The 18053-nt window shown below is 38.6% G+C and overlaps 1 protein-coding gene across 4 annotated transcripts in view; it reads right to left on the bottom strand.

Moving 5' to 3' along the window:
• Positions 1-18053, bottom strand: part of LINGO2 (leucine rich repeat and Ig domain containing 2) — a 1194892-nt gene that overhangs the window by 308967 nt on the left and 867872 nt on the right. For all 4 annotated transcript variants that reach the window (XM_081104245.1, XM_081104243.1, XM_081104244.1 and 1 more), the window contains one exon: positions 4444-4602. The gene's annotated coding sequence lies outside the window, so the exon portion shown is untranslated. The remainder of the gene's footprint in view (positions 1-4443; positions 4603-18053) is intronic.

Raw genomic sequence — 18053 nt, 5'->3', positions numbered from 1 at the left:
ACTTAAAGTCAATGTCTGTTAACCTGATAGTATATTTTCAACCACATTTTGCTATAGTCTGCCTCTTCAAAATAGAAGAGGGTAGCTGGCTAGGATTCAGCCTTCCAGCGACTTCTGCCGAGAGAAATCCACAGCCAATAGCAGGCAAAGATTCAGAATGTTACTTTTCTCTCTCAAGCACTTGAGGTCTATAAAAATAAAAACTCAAACTTTGTGACAGCATGTGAAAGAAAACCATACTTTATAAAGGCAATGAGACATTTAATGAATGAATATCTGTTTTTTGTTCTCGTATTTTACATTAAATATTTTATACCCTTACTACTTAGGTAATAGTACAGGTCACTATGTGATTTTAAAATGCCTATTACTAGGTAAGGGCAGTAAACTATAAGTGGAGAAGATACCCTTGATCTAGCAATGGTCAGGATGAACCAAATACCAAATGGTTCCTAACAAAAGACAGAGATATTTCCTACTGTTAAAAACACAGAAGTTATGATTTTGATCTGAAGCACAAGTTTTGATTTTCACTCATTCATTCCCTAGTCAGCTCTGGGTATTGAATACGTATGCAGCTCTATGATTACGGCCTCAGAGAAGAAAGACAACGACCCTGGTCTCAAGAATACTGCATTTTGGTGAGTCATAGCTACATTTCCTTGAGTACACTTACTCAAAAGAAATTGTTGGATTTTTCCCAGACTATAACAGAACTTCTCTGAAAACAGATGACTCAGTCATACAAAATGATGAGTCTGCTGTCCTACTGGGGAGCCTATGAAAATGGTAACTTTCAATGAAATAATTGGAGTGAAAGTGACGCTGTGAGTTAGTTGTTTCCGCTGGCAGAGGTGTTCATGTGCTCTGGCTCATTGGAGGATTGTGCCAAAGAAGGCTGGGCTGAAGTTCGCTTTCATTCATTTTGTGTGTCTTTCAGGGCTTTCTTCCCCAGTTACTTTCCAAGCTTTAAAGTGTTTCCTACTATTTTAACCAAATGTGCGTGGTGATGGAAAGGACGTGATATTTTCAGCAGAATGGCTTAATTAGGTTTAAGTAAGCAGTACATGCCAACGAGGGTAGGTTTGCTTCTAGCCATAAAACGGTGCGGGGCGATGTGTGCTGTGTTCCTGAGGAGGGAAGCAAGTGATGGATGTGCTGGTAAAACGATGAAGGGAAGGATGAAGCCTGAGAGATAAAAGTCTCCAAAGGGAAATAAAGTAGGAGAGCAGCTGCCCCCATCTTAACTGAAGCATAAATTCTGGAACAGGAGCTGAGTTTTCATTTCAAGCTCATGGTGGGAGAAAATTTAGCGTGTGTTTCTGTGTGTTTGTATACCCGTGTGTGTACTGGAAAACACGTAAGGCGAATTATTTTCATTCTATGCATGAAGAGTTTTCAAAGTATTTCTAAAAAAGGAAATGTTGCAAATGCAGATTTTTTTTTTTTTTTTTTTTTACTAATTATTCCTGAGAGACATCCATTTAGTCAGCATAAGGTGGAGACGCACAGGATCAGGGATGGGCAGGAACTGTCCACTGCTGATCCAGCAGAGGAGAAACACACAACATTGCTGCCCTCACAGAACTGAATGCTCTCAGTTCATCTTTTCTTTCTGCAACCACTGCCTTTCCCACACCCCTACCGCCTGCCGGAATCATTTTCTCACAGATTCCATGAGACTTTTCATGATGGAATCAGCTGCCTCAACTATGTTTTCAAGATTTTGTTCTCAGGAGACCTCAGAATGAGATTAGTTGCACGGGTGAGAACATTCACTGCTCTCTGCAAAGAGGGAGGGCCACCCCGCATACACAGGTGCTACTTAAATGTTTTTCTGAACCACCTTGGGGACAGCATATCCCATTACACGGGGCATGCTATTATCAGCAGAGCTTTGAAAAACCTCACATTCTTACCTGTCTTTATTCCTCTTATGTACATGCCTGTATATAATATAATCCTGAGGTGGGCAAACCTTTGCTTTAAAATGCTTTAAGAAGAAAAAAAAATGCCTTTTAAGCAAAGGAACATTGCACATTTTTATGGCTTTGTTATAAACTTCTGAGAAACAGAATTGGGAACTCTTGAGGCTCTTTTTACTTTATGGAAAATCTAACATGCATCACCATAAAAAAAATGCACCTGTCATTCTTACAACAAAACAAAAATGAATGCAAAACTAATATAAAGTTGGAGGACATAAATTTTCTATTCGTTTTAAGAGAAAATATATGAAGTCACATATACTTAACTAGGGAAATACATCAATTTACTTTAATGCTCTTTATGTGCAGAGGGCCCTTCTCAGTCCTGTGTTTTCATCCAGGACCGTGGGACTGACTATGTCTGCGCTCCTGGTCGACAGTTTGCTCTTCGAAAGGCTGTACGGAGAAAAGGGAAGCTGTGTTCCCTAATACTGGGGCCAAGAATACCTGTACATTCTTGTCTACATTGATGATTTATCCAAATTCTTTAGAACGATGATTTTTCTAAAGAATAAAAATACATACCTGACAGAGGAGAGCATTTTGTGATGATATTGATAAACAGAAATAATTGTATTATCACACGATTATTTACCTTCGCAATAGATTTAATTTTCTCCCTTCTCCCCTTTTTCTTTCTGTCTGTGTATGGTGTTTTAGCATGGGACCCAATGTTATTCAAAATATTGAAATCAACATCAGGCTGACATTGTTTTGGATTCAGTGACTCAGTCTTAAAAGCTTAGTGATATGGAAGTCTCCCATGAAGCATTCTTGCTATAATCATTTGCTAGATGTTAATGCTATGAAGCATGCAACCGGATTGAGTTTTAGCCCACAAATGTGCCCTGTATTTCGATGTCCCTCTTATTGGCAGGTTGGCAGAACTCTTCTAAATGTGCGTAACCCACCTTGCCACTCAACAGGACCAACAATCACCTACCAACTCAGCTCATTTCTGCCGTGATCTGTACTATTTCCAACAAATTTGAATATTGTGACTACTTGGGTTTTGTGCTAGTATTCTCATGAGAAATAATTTTATGGACAAGTAAGTCTTTAGGGGATTGGGAAGTGGTATTTACTAAACTTTAGAAAAAGAAATTATTTTCAAATACTTTAGAAGCAAGCTCACATCTATATCCAAATGATTACTGTAGGCTATAACTTATGGACTGAGTTCCATTTAGTTTATTTTCAGAAAGTAAGAAAACTATAGTTATAAATAAAACACTTTAAAAGTCAAGTGGCCCAGAATAATCTTCCTTTATTTTTTTCTAAATTAATGCATTTTACTTATATTTTTTGTGTCTATAGTTGATATTAAAATAAACTCTTGCTTTTGAATGCATAAAATTCAAATAAGCTATAAAATATTTAATGGTCTTAAGGTCAGAGAGCAAGAATAACTGGTTTCCTCAGGTAATTGTTAATAACAAGGTTAAATCATATCATGGAGGAGGAAGAGAGTTAAAGAGAAAGATAAGAGGATCTGATCAAACTATGGTTAATAGTTAAGAATTGTTTATAGAACATAATAGACAAAGGTAGAAAAGAGTACCTAAATTTTAAATTCTACAAGCCACAATAATAATAGAGTATGTCATTGTACCACCATTTTTTAATAATGCTTAGATGAACAATTCAGAATGATAAATACTTTCAAAGAAATAAAAGGCAGAATAATACTATAATCTTCTAAACTGGAGTAACCTTGAAGTGATTTATAAGATCATATGCTATGAACTGATACATTTCAGTAAATATTTAATGGCAACACATTCTCTACTGCACCTTCAAAAGTACAAGTGTTTATTCCATTGTGGTTCAGAGTAGTGGGTTAAAGAGGAAGTCTCTTTAGCTTGCAATTTTTGGCTATTGCATTAAACTAGCATCCGTAGCATTCTTGTGCCTGCTTTACACATATACGAAAAGAACTGCTCTTTCCGCTTGAGAAAAAGGACTCAATTATTACTATATATATTCTCCTGAATCCAAGGGATCAGCAGTCTTTAACAACCCACTCAGTGGACTTAGAAAAAAAATGCAAAAGCTATAAGTTATTCAATACAGCTTGGCAGCACACAAAAGCCCTTAGAGCAGTGGTTCTCAACCTTCCTAATGCCACGAACCTTTAATACAATTCCTCATGTTGTCGTGACCCCCAATCATAAAATTATTTTCATTGCTACTTCGTAACTGTAATTTTGCTGCTGTTATGAATCATAATGTAAATATCTAATATGCAGGATGTATTTTCATTGTTACAACTTGAACATAATTAAAGCATATTGATTAATCACAAAACAATACGTAATTATATATGTGTTTTCTGCTGGTCTTAGGCGACCCCTGTGAAAGGGTCATTCGACCCCCAGAGGGTCACGACCCGCAGGTTGAGAACTGCTGCCTTAGAGCAAGTGGTAAAGGATCAGATGTCGCTCTCAAATCTCACCTGGTTTACTCTTCTTAAAAATCCAACCCTTGCTGTCCACCATGCAGATCTGTTGGCCACTGGGTGAAATCCAGACTGAGTAGCTGATCATGATAACTCCAACATGTCATGGACAGCAGCGTCCCTCAGATTCCCACAAGCCAACTGCTTGAAACGAACCTGCAACAAACAAGGTATTCCTTCATTTTAATGGCAAAATAGTGGACCATGCCCTAGGTCCAGAAGGCATCACTACTTAATCAATAAAGGAATAGTAAAGAAATGTGTGAGAGGCCATAAATGCCTCTGAAGATGCTGATAAACATTAAAGCCAGAAGGCTGAAGTTTATTTCCCATAAAAGGAGCTTTCTGTCCGGCACATGCTCCTCTTCGTGTGCTTATGGATCTACTTGAGCTCTCAGTATACATAAACATTATTGATATTAAAGCTCACACATTTGATAGTGTCTACCCTTTCTCCTTCCTGTGGGTGACCACTAGGAGCACTCAGAGGATTTCTGACTCTATTCCTAATCATCTCAGGGTACCTAGGCAATGAGGTTCAACAGGGCAATACCCAGAGGAAAATTAGCATCTAGAACCGTGGCCAGCAAACCACGGCTCGCGAGCCACATGCGGCTCTTTGGCCCCTTCAGTGTGGCCACGAAGTTTCAATCACACTGTGCGTGTGCACCTGCACATGGTATTTTGTGGAAGAGCCACACTCAAGGGGCCGCAGTTTGCCGACCACTGATCTAGAAGAAAATCCATATGAAGGTCTAGATCCAGGACAGTTTCCTTAGTGAGCTCTGACACTGCAGTCAATGTCAACATTCCCGGTATAAAGATTGCAATGTCTCCGAAGGAAACAGGGCCTGAGGAACTCCTTTGGGGGCCACATGTGAGGTGCTGCAAACTTGGCAGCAACCATCATCTATATCAAAACACAGGCTATGAGACTGTGACCAACATGAGCATGTGGTAGCCTGAGTCTGGACACTAGAGCCCAGGAAAGTAATTAGATAATTAATTTTGGTGCAACCTACCCCATATCTAATTGTTCAACCATTTATGTTTATATGAATAAATGTGGTGTTTAACCTTCATAAGCATTTTTAACTTCCATTCAAGGAGAAAAATGCCATGCACCATTCACAGCTCTTGATTGCACTCATACCTGCCACACAAATAATTCTGTTCAATAGAAATTTAGAAAGATACTAAGGAACAGATTTGCTTCTTGGTCCTTGTAGGATAACCTTTAATAACTATTAGAATTTTTTAGCTACTACAACTATATTTAGTTCTACATATATAAACATTTATTGTTATTATTTTCTAAGTAGTGGGAAGGAAGTGGCTGAGAGCTTGTGCTGAGTCTGCATGTGAGTGGCTGTGCTGTAGATTCATGGGCACAGGTGCAAAGACAGATTCTAACAAGCCACAAACTGATATATCCTCATGCACCTGTGACTAGAGATTCACGTATTCCCAGGGGTTATGTGGAGACTCGGTTAAAAGATAACGCAGTAAGATATCATATTGTGCCATTGCAGCAAGAATGGCAAGGGCTGAAGTCCAGCACATACCTCAGACTGAAAAGCAACACTACAAAATAAGTCCTTAAAAAAAAAAAAGACACGTATACTGGGACACAAAATGACTATTCTGCAATTCAAAACAGGAGTGTCATTTTGGTGTTATTACTGACACACATAAATACACACACACACACACACACACACACACACAATTTTCTAATTTATTGATCCAATTTCCAGAAGTTGACTACAGTTTAGTTTAACAAGTACAAGATTTCTTTGTACAGCAAAAGAAATCCTGTACTTGTTAAACTAAACTGTAGTCAACTTCTGGATGCAAAATGTTTCTTTTCATGCCAAAAAAATGACTTCTTTTCTTTGTTAAGGATATTCTGAAAGGTATCAAATCAATCCCTTTATAAAACAGATATGTTGCCATGAGTGATAACACTTTTGGTCTCTTTGCTACCATGCAGGATATTTTAAGAAGTCATACATTTGTCAACCAAATGATATTGAAGTGTTTATAAACATAATCTCCAAGCTACCAAACTTACTATAAAGTGAGGAATTTTTTAAAGCTACTTGCTTTGGAAGTACCCACTCTATTGCATTGGTATGAAACTTTATTCTGATAACAATTTCCAGAACAAAAAAATACTTAAAATAATTTTTTCCAGTTCTTCTCCTCAAATATACTAGTAATCAAACAAAACATACAGAAATGCTTTTGGAAATACTCTTAGAAATTAAGTGATTTTCACTAAAATCAATGTGGTTTTGAAATGGTTTCATTTTCTTCTATTTTCTCATCTTATATTTCCTGAGTCTCTCCTTAATACTGGATGACTAGTCCAAAATCAAGATCTTAGTGGGTAACACTAAGATCTTAGTGGGTAACATAGAAACCCACATATGAAACCTACATGTTCATGTTGACCAATGTAATCCAATCAATTTAATAAATAAAATTTAAAAAATACAAAATAAATGCTATTCTTATTTTTGAGAAACTTGTATTCTTTTAAAAATGAATGTTCAATAAATGCATTTGATTGTATGTAAATTATACTTCAATAATTTTAATAAATTTTTGACAATATTCAAAGTGATGCTAGAAGGGGCAAGTTATTCAGAACCTATTGATAAATTTTAAACAAAACACGACCAAAATAAAAACTGAAAGAAGGAGAAGAAATTCAAACATTCACAAACTGGTTTGTTTTTTTTTGTTTCTTGGTCTGGCCTTAAGTGCTCTGTAATTGAGTTATGGTCTTATTTACCTTCCTTTATGCATACTGCTACTATCCTTTTAGTTATCTTGGTGCTTTGAAAAAGCTTTACTAAGGGTCCCCTCAGCACTTAGGCATTCATTTCATAGGTTATTGATTTGTCCTTGTTGATATGTTGTTCTTTAAACTGTATCTGGGGCATGTGCTTCATCTTCCCCCTGGAGGCATGTTGCATAGTCCTCTGGGTAGCTGATGTCACTGGAACTGCTCAACATTCTGTGAGCTCAGTGCATTTGTTAAATGACTGGTTGGTATATTTTGCAAGCTTTATATCTAACTCACTCATTTGCCTGTATATATGTCAAAAATGTAAACATTAACAATATAGTAATAGGTAGGTTATCAATCAGGCTTTCTTTCTTAGAAATTTCATATCTGTACCCTTATATTAGTGACTAGAGGCCCAGTGCACAAATTCATGCATGGGTGGGGTCCCTCTGGGTGGCCTTCAAGGATCGGGCTGAAACCCATAGTCCAACACTGCCTGCAGCTCCTACCTGCCACTCCCGCTCATCCCGGCACCACTGTGCCTGCCTTGGGCTCACGCCCAATGAGTTCCAATTGGGAGAGGCTTGTGCTGCTGCAGCAGAGCTCACCAGCCATGAGCCCTGCATCTGGAGCCCTCCCAAGGGGAGTGGCCTGCAGTATCAGGCTGAAATCGGCTCTCCAATATCCCCTGAGGGGTCCTGGATTGAGAGAGGCACAGGCCAGGCTGAGGGACCCCACTGGTGCACAATCTGGCCAGGGAGGGACCACAGGGGGGCTCCAGGGCATGTCCCGCCCATCTCACTCAGTCCTGATCAGCAGGGCCCCAGCAGCAAGCTAACCTACTGGTTAGAGCATCTGCCCCCTGGTGATCAGTGCACATCATAGCTACTGGCGACCAGTTGACATCTGCCCCCTGGTGGTCAGTTCACGTCATAGCGAGCAGTTGAGCAGCCTTAGCATAACATTAGCATATTGCACTTTGATTGGTTGGTTGGTTGTTCTGCCATTCGGTCTATTTGCATATTACCCTTTTATTATATAGAATATTGGAAAAGGGAAGGTGCCACCATTTTTCATTCACTTCTAAATTCCTATTTTTCTTCAATTAATCAGACATAAAAGTCATAGGTTATTTCCCAGAAGGCCAGGGTCATCAACAAAAATTGATGGTACCGCTATGTGGCAGTTGCTATCTATTTCATATACAGTTTCTCATTTAATTTTCTCAAAAAAACATGAAAAGTATGTATTTTTAATAATTTCCATTGTATAGTAATGAAAATAGGATCAGAGAGTTTAAGTTACTTGCCCAAGGGCATTCTGCCTTTGGATAATGGAACTGGGACATATGTGTAATTAATTGATAGTGTGGTACTGTCAATTAATTCTAAGTTCTTACAAATTGAATTTGAGCCCTTTGGTCAACCTACAGATGAAAATCTGAATCTCAGGAAAATTAGGTAACTTACCAGAGGTATTAAGATCATGGTAAGGTCTGGATGAGTACCTTATACATGATGCTTCTTTCTTCCACACCACTCTCTTACCCAGATTACTTGGAGTGGTATGTCTAAACAACTATAGATTTCCAATTCACTTGATTTTAAAGAATCATGTTTTGGGTAGTTTTATTTTAAAAGGAGATACCAAAGCCAACAAACAAAATAACAGAGGATTTCTGAGTAATCAATTTTAAATGAGCTTAATTTTCTGAAAGCAACAGATGGCATCTTTCTATCTTATAAGCTATTTTTCCAATAAGAAAACATAGACCAACACAAAAATAGACTGTGTGCATAGATAGTGACAAAGCCTATGATTAGATTAAAATATAAATAGTGCATTGGTGTTTTTCTGATGCTCCATTATTAGCAATTGCAAACTTGAAATAATCTTCCAAAATATTCATTTAACATTTTTAGTTGAGAAAACCAGCAAGAGACTACTTATGTGACACAAAACAAAATCTGGGGCAATTCTATCAATATTTGAGAACCCACGGTCTGATACTCAAATGATTCTCCTTTTTTCCATCTTTGTTCAAATATGCCAAATTCTGATTTTGATTATGACCTAGAAACTTTGTCAATTAAAATAGGCCATATCCCCATTTGCATTTTCTTAAAATGAGGGTAATACAATTAGTCATGTTCCCAGACTTTCTACAAAAGAAACTAGTCTCACATCCTTTTTCTTCCTTTCCTGTTTTATCCATTCTCCTTTCATTTTCTTTTTCTTTCCTCCATTATATTCTTCCATTGTCTTCTCTTTCTTCCTTATTTCCATACTTCCTTCATCTCTTCTTTTTCTTCATTTTTGCCTTTTCATTTTAACAAACCTTTAAATGTCTATTAAGTTCTATATAATGTTCTGGGTTCTGAGGAAAAGGCAAGCACAGAAACTCAGCTCATAGTCGAGAAGGGTGAACAGAGAAGTAAGCCAATATAATATGGAAGCGGGTTAGGGATGCAGCCTGCATAGACTCCTTCGGAATATGTCAGCCCTGCGAGTAAAATAGTTCATAATTCAACTCTAGATTGGCCTGGCCAAGTTAGAACTTTGAAGGGATTAAGCAAAAACAACAATACAAATTAAAAAAACCTCACAGACACACACAACAGTATGCTGATTACTGGAGGGGAAAGGAGGGAAGGGGGTAGGAGAGATTACAGGGAGGATAAATGGTGATGGAAGGAGACTTGACTTGGGGTGGTGAACACACAACACAATATACAGTTGATGTATTATAGAATTATATACCTGAAACCTATATAACTTTATTAACCATTATCAGGCCAATAAAGTCAATTAAAAAATAAATCTATATATATAAAAGCCCAGCGACTGGAACAGCGGAATGACCGGAACAACTGGTGGCTATGATGCGCACTACGGCAGCCAACTAGCCTGATCCGGGCCCCGATCGGCCCCCAACACCCTGATCAGGGGCGGGGCTGGCTGGCCAACTGCCCGCAGCCCCTCCGCCCACTGGCCCAGCCCAATGGGGCCCCATTGGGGCTGGCTGGCTGGATCCCCTGGTTCCCACCTGTGCACGAATTTATGCACCGGGCCTCTAGTAATAAATAATCATCACCAAGAAGCCCTTACATACCTCATATATCTTGAGTTTTCTATGGTTTAGAAGGGGATCCTTTAAATATTGAAGCTCACAAACTAATGTCTCAGGGTCAGCCATGTCACTTACGTGTGAATACAGCTTGGTTGACTACAAGCAGGAGTGAAAGGGCCAACAAGTTACCTGAAGAAAGCAGGCTCAGCCCAAGGGCTTTACAAACAACATTTTAAACCTGCTTTTTGCCAGATGGAACACCTTCATGAACTCATTTTGGTCCTCATCCACTAGTACGCTATCTCGCTTTATAACTATTGGAGAGCCACTGCCCGCTACTGTCCAGAGATCAGTCCCATTCCTCCACCTTTCGGAAAAATTCATGGTGGGTAAAAACTCTTCAAGAAATCTTTCTATCATTCCCAAGTGTAAGTCATATTACTTGAGTTTAGGTCACATTTAAGCCCCCCCCAATTCCTGAGCTGCAGTAGAAAGAAGGCTTTCCCTTCCCTTTAAAGATTATTGCCATGTTAATAATACAACATGCAAACTCCATTCTGATCTCCCAATAAAACTTCATTCTGATCTCTCAGTAACGTTCAAGAACCACTCTTTGTGTCATTTTTATTTTTATTGGGAGATCAGAATGGAGTTTGCATGTTGTATTATGGGGGGGGGGGGGCCTCTGGGCTAGATAATCAAAATCACCAAAGAGTGTGGTTAATAATGTGGATTCTTGGGCCCCACACCAGAACTAACAAATCCCTATTTTTGGAGTGAGGTTGGGAATCCTGCAGATAATTGTTCGCTAGGTTACACTTAGACTCAGTAACGTTCAAGAACCACCCTTCTAGAGCAAAGCCCATGTTTGATATTTCTTAATACTTTCTCACAAATTTTAATTTATAACATTTATTTCTCTTTTAATTTCTTTTTTTTAAAATATATTTTATTGATATTTTACAGAGAGGAAGGGAGAGAGATAGAGAGTCAGAAACATCGATGAGAGAGAAACATCGACCAGCTGCCTCCTGCACATCTCCTACTGGGGATGTGCCCGCAACCCAGGTACATGCCTTTGACCAGAATCGAACCTGGGACTCCTCAGTCCGCAAGCCGACGCTCTATCCACTGAACCAAACCGGTTTCGGCAATTTCTCTTTTAATTTCAAACACAATAGCCTGTTTTTAAAACTGATTCTTCTGTTTTTAGCATAAATTGAGAAATTCCCTTTAATAACCAATGTTTCCCCTTCAATCATTTAACTACTTATTTTAATGTTCAATAATTACATGATCTTTTCCACTCTTAATTGAATGCAGCATTAATTTTTTGATCCCTTAAGAGAATCTCTAAGGTTACTGAGAAACAATAGGAACAACTGGAAATATTGCAAATGGCACAGGTTAGTCATAATGAGAAAGGAGGATTCGAGTGTAAGGGAGCAATGAATGATAAAGGAGTAGTGAAGGGAGTACAGTGGCCATATCATGACTTCCGTTTCCCGAAGAAGGAACTTAATGTCTGTACACACTGCCTGAGTTTGACAGCAATCACTCTCCTGCGGGGATGCAGTTAGCATATGTGAGAGGGGTGACTGTAGTAGGGTGTTTAAGGAGTTGGAGAGCATTCTAGAGAAAAGGGGTAAGAAAATGAGTATTTGGCAAGTAGCCACAGTAAATTAGCATGTCATGCTGAGGGCTTTACATACATGTTCTCATTTCATCTTCACAACAAACCTGAGAGACAGATGTTCTTATTCCCAGTGGCCGAAGGAGAAGACCTAGGGTCAGCAAAGGTAAGGAGCTTGCCTCGGGTCACAGAGCTACTATCTCACTCCTTTGTGGATTATAATGAATAACATAAACCGATGAACAAAAACAGATCTAGAGACAGAGAAGCATCGATCAGATGCTCAAACCTCAGAGGGAAGGTAGGGGAGGGTGGGGGTAAGGGGGAGAGATCAACCAAAGGACTTGTATGCATGCATATAAGCATAAGGGTTGGATGCAGACAACAGGGGGTGAGGGTGAGGGTAGGACTGGGGGGGATGAGGGGACAATGGGGGTATAAAGACACATTTGTAATACCTTAATCAATAAAAATTAAAAAAAAAATTTAAAAGCTACTAAAAGGGAGAAGTAGGATTTAAACCCCTGACTTCTTGATTCCACAGACCATGCTTTTTCTGACACAATAAATGCATGGTATTTATTTGTCCTATTAATTTGCTTTTTGCACTTCAAAAATAAACCCAGTTCAACCATTTTTCTCTTCTATTTCTAATGCTTCCATTCCACTAACCACTATTCCACTTTATTCCAAAATGAGGTACATAGAGATAATATATAAGAGAGACAATATAATATTGTTTGTTTTACTTTGCTTTGACTGACCAGAAACAAACACACGCCTCTGATTTTTATTTTTATTGGGAGATGAGAATGGAGTTTGCATGTTGTATTATTAACATAGCAATAATCTTTAAAGGAAAGGGAAAGCCTTCTTTCTACTGCAGCTCAGGAATTGGGAGGGGGGGCTTCCATGTGACCTAAATTCAAGTAATATGACTTACACTTGGACATGACAAAGATTTAACTATGCATACAGAAAGTAAGGCTCATTCATACCAGTGCTAGCTGAAGCCCCAGGTTTTCCTGCAGTGTGACCTAGTTTATATTTCCAGCACCTTGGCTCCCAAGCTTCCTTGTTCTTGTCTATGTGCCTGTTTTGTGAGAGCGGAATCTCCCTCAGTTAAATTCATTTTCTGCTTAAGAAAACCAGAGTCATTTTCCAAAAAACTAAAAATCCTGACACAGAAATTTGCTTATTAAAAATGATAGAGTAGCCCTAACCGGTTTGGCTCAGTGGATAGAGCGTCAGCCTGCTGACTCAAGGGTCCCAGGTTCGATTCCGGTCAAGGGCATGTACCTTGGTTGCGGGCACATCCCCAGTGGGGAGTATGCAGGAGGCAGCTGAGTGGTGTTTCTCTCTCATCGATGTTTCTAACTCTCTATTCCTCTCTGAAAAAAATAAATAAAATACATTTTTTAAAAAATGATAGAATATCTACTAGGATCCAACAGGGGACTGACCCAACGTAGCGTGGCATGTATCTAAGAGAACAACAACAATGAAGGAAAACCAGAAAAACAAATACAAAACTTGAATAGAGAAACTGTGGCTAAAGTTATGATGCAACTAGTAAACTTACCAATAAGATGTAAAATCTTTACTTAGTTAGGTTCCAATTGGATTTTTTAGCAAATGTCTTAATTGTGCTATGTATTAATGTTTTTAAGGAAAATGTTGAGAATAACTTCCAGATACGATGGTCTAGTTAGAGCAGCTTTACAATAAAGATATATTAAATTCACCCGGACTGTGTGGCTCAGCAGTTGAGAGTTGACCCAAGAGCCAAGAGATCATAGTTCGATTCTCAGTCACGGCACATGCCGGGGTTGTGGTCTTGATCCCCAGTCGGGGTGCATGCAGGAGGCAGCCAATCGGTGATGTTCCTCTCTCATGGATGTTTCTATGTCTCTCTCCCTCTCCATTCCTCTCTCTCTAAAAATCAATAAAAACATTTTTTTTAAAAAAAGATATATTAGATTGGAAGTGGTTTGCTTCACACACAGACATACTTTTAAACCCTTTAACATGGGAGCACTTATTACAAAGTATCAGGTGACCTGATGGGAACCTGGCTGACACCTTTTTAGTCCGGAGCAAGCAGTCAGCAGCACGAAGGCCAAGCGGACCCCAGCGTGCGTGTGGTCGTCCCAATCTGACCGCTGCTTTCCCAAGTCCTGCTTTTCACGGCTTTTTTTAGAACACATACTAGAATTTCTGTTTAATATGTTATTTTATTTTCTACCATATCCAGGACATATTCAGCAGACATATAACTATTGGAATAATAATAATAAAAAAGGGGTGTTTTGAAATGAAAATAAAGTCACATTATCAATCATTTAGTCATTCAAAAAAAATATTTACTGCATTATTACTATGTCCCAGGTACTGTAAAAGGTTCTAAGTGAAAAGGACAGATAAAACACTGACTGTCCTAGACCTCACAGAACTTACCGAGCTCACATAATCAGTAAACATCCTTATTGGGTTTACATAATTTATACAAATGTGGTTATACTTAGTAGTCTGCCCTAGTTCTGGGTTCCTTAAGGCTCACAGTAATTTGGTATAAAAATTGTGAAAAGTAAGCTGTCAAATTGTCTCAGGATTAAATAAAATGCTTTTGTTTTGTTTTGTTTTTAAAGCTTCAATCAGGCTCAGGTCATGGGCAGCAACCAATCAGTGTTTCTCTCTCTCTCTCTCTCTCTCTCTCTCTCTCTCTCTCTCTCTCTAAAAATAACAATAACCAACCAACCAAACAAACAAAAACAACACAATAAAAATCATGTCCTAAGGTGAGTATTAAAAAGACAAAATAACAACAGAAAAACTTTGAGCAAATTGGTAATAGAAGGTAATTTCACCAGTTGCTACATGCTACAGGGCACTACAGAAACCTACATATGACATTATCTTTGAAAGGATAAACAAGATTGACAAACCTCTAGCCAGGCTCACCAAGAAGCAAAGAGAAAGGACCCAAATCAACAAAATCAGAAATGACAGAGGCGAAATAACAACAGACCCCACAGAAATACAAATGATTGTTAAAAAAATACTATGGACAACTCTACTCCAACAAACTAGACAACCTGGAAGAAATAGACATATTCCTAGAAAAATACAACATTCCAAAACTTAATCAGAAAGAATCTAAAAACCTCAATACGCCAATAACTATGGAAGAAATTGAAGCAGTCACCAAAAAGCTCCCAGCAAACAAAAGCCCAGGACCAGACGGCTTCACAGGGGAGTTTTACCAAAACATTCAAGGAAGAACTAAAACCTATCCTCCTCAGACTACTACAAAAAATCCAAGAGGAAGGAACACTTCCTAGCTCATTCTATGAAGCCAGCATCACCCTAATACCAAAACCAGGTAAAGACAACACAATGAAAGAGAATTACAGGCCAATATCCCTCATGAACATAGATGCCAAAATCCTCAACAAAATCTTAGCAAATCGGATCCAGCAGTACATCAGAAAGATCATACACCACGACCAAGTAGGATTTATCCCAGGGATGCAAGGATGGTACAATATCCGCAAATCAATAAACATGATACATCACATAAACAAATTGAAAGAAAAAAACCACATGTTCATATCAATTGATGCAGAAAAAGCATTTGACAAAATTCAACACCCAATTTTTTTTTAAGAAGTATATTTTATTGATTTTTTTACAGAGAGGAAGGGAGAGAGATAGAGAGTTAGAAACATCGATGAGAGAGAAACATCGATCAGCCGCCTCCTGCACATCTCCCACTGGAGATGTGCCCGCAACCCAGGTACATGCCCTTGACCGGAATCGAACCTGGGACCTTTCAGTCCGCAGGCCGACGCTCTATCCACTGAGCCAAACTGGTTTCGGCAACACCCATTTTTGATAAAAACTCTAGCAAGGTGGGAATGCAGAAAAAGCATTTGACAAAATCCAACACCCATTTTTGATAAAAACTCTCAGCAAGGTGGGAATAGAAGGATCATACCTCAACATAATAAAAGCCATATATGACAGGCCCACAGCCAACATCATACTCAATGGGCAAAAACTAACACCATTTCCCCTAAGAACAGGAACAAGACAGGGATGCCCACTCTCACCACTCCTGTTCGACATAGTACTGGAAGTGTTATCCATTGCAATTCGGCAAGCGGAAGAAATAAAAGGCATTCACATTGGAAAAGAGGAAGTAAAACTGTCCTTATTTGCAGATGACATGATATTGTACATAAAAAACCCTAAAGACTCTTTCAAAAAACTATTAGACTTAATAAATGAATTCAGCAATGTAGCAGGATACAAGATTAATGCCAAGAAATCTATGACATTTCTATACACCAATAGTGAATTTGCAGAAAGAGAGACTAAAAAAGCAATCCCATTTACCATCGCACCAAAAAAATTAAGCTACCTAGGAATAAACTTAACTAAAGAGGTAAAAGACCTCTACTCAGAAAACTACAGGACGTTGAAAAAAGAGATAGAGGAAGACATAAAGAGACGGAAGAACATACCATGTTCTTGGATTGGTAGAATCAACATCATTAAAATGTCCATACTGCCCAAAGCAATCTATAAATTCAAAGCACTTCCCATTAAAATACCAATGGCATATTTCACAGACCTAGAACGAACTCTCCAAAAATTCATCTGGAATAAAAAATGACCCTGAATAGCTGCAGCGATCCTGAGAAAGAACAGAGTAGGTGGGATCTCAATACCAGATATCAAGCTATATTACAAAGCCACTGTTCTCAAAACTGCCTGGTACTGGCACAAGAACAGACATATAGTTCAATGGAATAGAATAGAGAGCCCAGAAATCAGCCCCAAACAATACGCTCAATTAATATTTCACAAAGGAGGCAAGAACATACAATGGAGTCAAGATAGTCTCTTCAATAAATGGTGTTGGGAAAATTGGACAGATATATGCAAGAAAATGAAACTAGACCACCAACTTACACCATACACAAAAATAAACTCAAAATGGATAAAGGACTTAAATATATGACAGGCAACCATAAAAATACTAGAAGAATCCAAAGGCAACAAAATCTCAGACATATGCCAAAGCAATTTCTTCACCAATACAGCTCCTAGGGCATTGGAAACTAAAGAGAAAATAAACAAATGGGACTACATCAAAATAAAGAGGTTCTGCGCAGCAAAATAAACCATAAACAAAACAATAATAAAGCCCACTACATGGGAGAACATATTTGCCAATGCTATCACTGATAAGGGTTTAACCTCCAACATTTATAGGGAACTCATACAACTCAACAAAAGAAGATAAACAATCCAATCAAAAAATGGGCGGACCTAAATAGACACCTTTTAAAAGAGGACATTCAGAAAGCCAAGAGACATATGAAAACATGCTCAAAGTCACTAATCATCTGAGAGATGCAAATCAAAACAACAATGAGGTACCATCTCACACCTGTCAGAATGGCTATCATCAACAATTCAACAAACGACAAGTGCTGGAGAGGATGTGGAGAAAAAGGAACACTTGTGCACTGCTGGTGGGAATGCAGACTGGTGCAGCCACTATGGAAGACAGTATGGAGTTTCCTCAAAAAACTACAAATGGAACTCCCATTTGACCCTGTGATCCCACTTCTAGGAATATATCCCAAGAAACCAGAAACACCAATCAGAAAGGATATGTGCACCCCTATGTTCATAGCAGCACAATTCAACATAGCTAGGATCTGGAAACAGCCTAAGTGCCCATCAGTAGATGAATGGATTAGAAAACTGTGGTACATCTACAGGATGGAATACTATGCTGCTGTAAAAAAGAAGGAACTCTTACCATTTGCAACGGCATGGATGGAACTGGAGAGCATTATGCTAAGTGAAATAAGCCAGTCAATGAAGGAAGAATATCACATGATCTCACTCATTTCTGGGTAATAAAGACCATTATAAACTTATGAACAAAAATAGATACAGAGGCAGAGCTGCCTCGAACAGATTGTCAAACTACAGCAGGAAGGCAGGGGAGGGTGGGAGGGCAGGAGGGGGGTGGGTAAGAGATCAACCGAAGGACTTATATGCATGTATATAAGCATAACCAATGGACA

This window comes from Myotis nattereri (genome assembly GCF_964212035.1).
Source record: "Myotis nattereri genome assembly, chromosome: 12".
Taxonomy (NCBI): Eukaryota; Metazoa; Chordata; class Mammalia; order Chiroptera; family Vespertilionidae; genus Myotis; species Myotis nattereri.
Note: the sequence above shows the minus strand (reverse complement) of the source record. Positions and strands in the feature narration are given on the sequence as shown.